Genomic DNA, 6,000 nt, shown 5'->3' on the forward strand with positions numbered 1-6,000 from the left:
TACATTTACTATATGTTCTGCAGTTAAATTGGGTACTCAATATAGGATTGATAAAGAGTTTTATCATCTTAAATCCCTATTCTCCAAAAAGCCGTACTATCTTTTCCATCAAGGAAACTTAGATTCGAGTAAAATCGAAGCATTTGGAATCATTTGATTTTAACTGATATGTTTTATGAGAAATTAGCATTTGTGGTTGGAGCTATGAAAACATAGTCCAAGGTGTTGTTCTAGTTTACATCCTATTTGCTTGCCAATTTCTTTCCAAATGAATTTGGACAGGTATGTATCTGCCTTATTCCTTAAGAAATACAGAGCATTAAGCTTTATATTTTCTAAGAGAACTAAGCCCCTTAGACCACCCACTACGTCTACTCAATACTCTCTTCTTCATATTTGACCTGAAACATTTCCGTTTTGCTCTTTAGTGCTCTCTTCCTTTTTGTCTACAGGAGATAATACATGCATGCTGGCTCTTTTAGGTGTAGCCATAACTTGATGCTTCCTACTGGTGTAGGTATAGCCATAACTTGATTACGCCTACTGGTGTAAATGTTAATCCATCAGTAATCAAAGGGATGTGGCCAGGGGAAAACATTCTAGGCTGTAGGCCAACCGTGAGCCCAGTCTCATTCATCAGGAGTTTGTGAGTGAGCAGAGAGGACTGCCTGAGCAGCTCGTAGGAGATACTCTGTCTTCAGGAATCTCAAGGTTTCAGAGCATGTGTGGTGGTGTCTCTGTGGGACTGACAATGTTGAACGTCTATCACAAGATATTTTCAGGTCTTTTGCATTAGAAATCACTCTTGGCTCTGAATGAAATTATTTTCACCTTGGCATAATTCTTTCCAAAGAAAATGTTGGATGTGGGGAAATTGTAACATTTTATTTCAAGGACTCTTCTAAGCAGGTCTTACAAAACCCCACAATCACCCAGGGAACTCCATTGCTTTGCCCCATTTACACCTCACCTTCTTTCAGAACCAGTTGTTTCCATTTTTTCTCTCCCATGACAACTATCCTCAATGATAAAGAATTGCATAATATTCTTCGTACATATTCCATGTCAAGATTTCAATGCAAAGAGATAAGGGTGGTAAGAGAAAATGAGAAGAAATATTTGCTAACTAAACCTTTTAAAACCTTTCATATTGTGTCATATAAATAACTATCTAATGCACTTCCAATTTAAGTCTAGGAAGTGTGTCAAATTCTATCCTTGCACCAGTAACAGATGCACACTGTAAAAAAATAAATGAGCTAGTTTATGTCTTTATTGCTAATTGATCTCCTCCACTGTCCTCTTCTAGAACACAAACATTGCTGCTGCCAGCCTACCTTTAACAGGTAGAGGGCTCCCTCCTGTGGGCAAGTAGCTGAAACAGTTTCCATGGCAACAGACAACTCCAAACCCTGACATCAAACAGTGACTGAAAAACCCCAAACTGATATCAGTAAGAAGAAAAAAAAAAAAAAAAAAAAAAAAAAGAAAGAAAGAAAGAAAGAAAATGGAAGAGAATCTGAGAAAGAGAAAAGTGAATCTGGAAAATAATGTGGATAGAAACTTAAAAATCAATTGAATAATTGCTGGAAGGAAGGAGAAGCAAGACCAGACAAGGGTGTAACATTTACATCATGGGAAGGGGATGGAGAGCAGAGTGTGATAACATGCTAACATACTGAGTCCTAAAATACTTAACCATGGCTAAATCATCCAAACACATGATGGTAAATATTTAGAAATATGAAAAAAAATGATTGTTAACACAATCAATACATTAAATATTTAAATGTGGAAACCAGGTTTTAGGAAATCAATGGTTAATTTTTTTATATATGAATTAGTACTCTACTAGATATCTGTCTTAATATGGGATGCCCATAAATCAGAGCCTGGAGCAGAAGTTTATGTGTTAATGTGTTGTTAGCGATTGCCATGATTGAGAAGCAAGCGTGAGGGAAAGAGGGAGGAAATAAGGTAGGAAAGGAGCAAGAATAAGCATCAGATACATAACTGACCACTTACTAGATCAAGTAGAACCAATAGTTTAATCTTGTAGGACTTCAAACAGGTACAGGTACAGAGTACCACAGATCAGAGATCCAGGAGGAAGAAAGGAAAGAAATTTATCCATGAATTACCAGCATCCCATCATTGATATTATGTGTTTACGGGTATAAGACCATGTTGACATATCTCAGTGATAGTAGGGGAGTCCTGGAGTGAGAAACAAGGCATATCACTAAGGACCAGAGATAAAGCTCTCTGGTCTTTATCATGTGTAAGCTGTTGCCTCAGCCATTGGCTGGATTAAGACCAAACTAATTTGATAACGAAGGTGAAAGACATAAACAATTGACCAAAGGTGCTGGACACAGGTAACGATGATAGAATATGAAATTAGATATTAGAGGTACCATATAATATTCAATTGTGTGTAACAAATAGGCAGTAAGATATGTGACCTGGGGAGATACCACTAGATAGATGAATCCAAGAGGTAGCCCCAAAGTGAAGAATCTCTGAGCTTTGAATAAATAAGCATCAATCATTTCTCTGTGGTTAATGTGAAGTCAGAAAACAAAGAAAAGAGTGTGAGAAAAATATTTGCAAGAGATACAAGGTTTTAATTACCTTTGTTTCTAAATAGGTCATGTGCAGGAACTGAAAATGGAAAACAACCCCCAGCAAAAACAAAAACAAAAATGAAAAAGAAATGCAAATTAAAAATTAACATAAAAAAGATCTTTTTCATACTTTCTTGGTGCATGTGTGGGGTCATCAGTCTTAACCTTTGAACCAAACATTACGAATTACTTAAAAGTTAGAATTTAGTTAAGAAAACTATGATCTTTCATAATTTAAATAGTCTATAAAACATTACATAAACAGATATGATAAATTACTAGGCATATGGGATGTAATTTTCTAAAAAAACATTAAATGATAAAGGTTCATAGTTCTTTCTGTATTGTGTTTAAATAATTTCATGAGTTGCTTAATTGTGTGTGTATGTGTGTGTGTGTTATTTTTGGTCACTGAATTCTCATACAGGCTTTTAATTGTGATCCTCAGGGATTTGAGTTTGACTTTGCTGACTAATGGAATTTTGCATGGCCTTTTCATTTTTCTCTGTTTCAAACTAAAATATGGGTAATTTGATCAAAACCACATTTTAAAATTGTACGTATAGTGAGATGCAGCTCAGGTTCAATTCAATATTTGTTGAGCCTATGATATGTTTTTGCTTTAAAATATTTTAGAAAGCATGGCTGCCAAGAATTCTACCTTAACTTTGGTCTTTCTATTAGCCAGGAGACTAGCTAACAAATTACTTTACCTCTCTTGTTTCCTCATCTATAAACAGAAATAATAATGCTACCTATTCCAAGACTAATTACTATGAAATTTGATATCTTTGGACTTCTAGAGTATTTAAGGATAATGATTATACCATAAGCCTAACAAATAAAAGATGCTCAATAAAGAACAACTTATTCTGCTTTTCTGATTCGGGAATGGACTCTCTATTGCCTGCATTACAGCTATTTCATTGCAATATAGTATAGGGGTACCTTGAGTTTCTGTCCTTGAAATATCTTTAACAACTTATTTTTTTAAGCTTATTTATTTTTAAGACACAGAGAGGGAGAGCACACATTTGTGGGGTGGGGTAGGGAGAGAGGGAGAAAGAATCCCATGCAGGCTCTGCACTGTCAGCACAGGGGCCCAACAATGGGCTCAAACTCATGACCCATGAGATTGTGACCTGAGCTGAAATCAAGAGTCAGAAGCTTAAATGACTGAGCCACCCACCGAGGCACTGCTAACAACTTGATTTTATAAAACCCTATCCCTGTCTCAGATATCGAGTTGATATGACCGATACCATATAGTATTTCAGTTAAAAACCACTCTAATATTTAACAGGATATTTTATGGTAAGGTAAATTAAGTCCTTTCCTTCTCCGCTCAAGAAATACCCTTCCCATAACTGAAAATTGAATAGTGTTCCTTATAATATATTTCCTAAATTTTGGTCATCAGCTTCAAGTAGACCGGTTGTTGCCCACTCATTTTATTTATGTAATAGGGATACAGGACACAGTCGAGCCATTGACACTGTAGAGAGGTCTATACTCCTTATAAATACATAGTTATCCCAGCATGTTGGATTGGCAGGACAAAAATCATCATATGGGGGATTAAATTTGGTCATTTGTTGGTTTGTTTTCTTATTTTGAATGTCTTCAGGAGAAAGAAATTGTTCCTAGAGTAACAGAGTGTCAGAAAATATGAAGAGATTATTTTATTTTTAATTATGAGAGAGACACAGAGAGAGAGAGAACACAAGTGAGGGAGGGCAGAAAGAGAGAGAGAGAGCGAGAGAGAGAATCCCAAGCAGACTCTGTACTGTCAGCATGGAGCCTGACATGGGGCTCAAACTCATGAACCCTGAGATCATGACCTGAGCCAAAATCAAGAGTTGGATGCTTAACCAAATGAGTGCCATGAAGGGATTATTTTGAATGCATCATGGTTTATGATTCAGATATTCTTGCCTTTCTCCTTTCTCTAGGAGTTTGTGGAGCCCTATGAAATAGAAATAACAATAATTTCAAAAGTGGAAGGAGGATGTTCTCCCCTATTTTGACTTGCTGATATGAGGACCTGGGAACTGAGAATTAAATGAGGATATAGGAATATGTAGGGAATGTTGGATAGAATAATATATGTGGTCTTTGTATGCAGGATAGCATATAAAGTGGTAGCAGGATGTATTCATATCATCAGTATAGGGCACTGAAGATTATTTTGTACCTTGAACAATGTAGCATATTTTGAGTTAATAAGACATGTCAGGGCACCAACTTGGGTAATTCATCCATTGTTGGGAATAGAATAAATAACACACATGAGCAGGTTCACAGAGAATTATGAGAGTTAATGTATATAGAACTAGCAGAGGAGAGAAGTGAGAGGTTTCCCATTCGGTAGTGAAGATTCCCCTCTTGTGATTTTCTGAACTAGTCAGGAAGGATTTCAGAGGTTATGTTCTTTGTAACTCCATGGGTAGAATCAGCATCGAGGAGGAATTTTTTTTTCTACTTTTCTAGGTTCATTTGGCTGGTCTATTAATTAAACTGGCCTATGGTAGATTAACAGGAGAAAATTTTAATTTCATATGTACAGGAGGCCCACAAAGACATGAGAGGCTCTTTGACAGTCAAGCAGTTGAGATTTATATACTATCTTGAGCTAAGGAGAAGGGGATAGAGGTCTGGGATTTCAAAGAGGAGGAAGACAAATCACAAGATTGGAAAAGCAAATGTTTGGTAAACAAATGTTTGCCATGCCATACACAGAAGACTTCCTTATATGAAAAAGCTCATTTTGGTAATAGTTCTCTTCCTGGTACGGATCCCCTATCTAATTTTTTTAGCCAGTTAAGAGGGGGATGGTAAAAACCTCTTCTTGAATCTTTTGGACCTTAATTAACTACAGCTCAGAGTAATCCATATGCCAAAGTGGCACATTTAGGGGACAGCCTGCCTTGATCCTCATCACCAGCAAAGTATTATTTCTTACCGTTCCTGTATCACTACTGAAATTGAACTTTGGAGTACCCCATTAAATGTGAATTACTTTCAAAAATCATGAATGCTCTCATTTGCAAGCTGTTTGCCTTTCTACTTTTCTTAAATGCCACCGTAGCATTCTTTCTGAATTATTACAAATGAAATTAGGTAAACCTTCACGCCAGTCAGAGTGGCCAAAATGAACAAATCAGGAGACTATAGATGCTGGAGAGGATGTGGAGAAACGGGAACCCTCTTGCACTGTTGGTGGGAATGCAAACTGGTGCAGCCACTCTGGAAAACAGTGTGGAGTTTCCTCAGAAAATTAAAAATAGACCTACCCTATGACCCAGCAATAGCACTGCTAGGAATTTACCCAAGGGATACAGGAGTACTGATGCATAGGGGCACTTGTACCCCA

Source organism: Prionailurus viverrinus, chromosome D4, assembly GCF_022837055.1.
Source record: "Prionailurus viverrinus isolate Anna chromosome D4, UM_Priviv_1.0, whole genome shotgun sequence".
Lineage (NCBI taxonomy): Eukaryota > Metazoa > Chordata > Mammalia > Carnivora > Felidae > Prionailurus > Prionailurus viverrinus.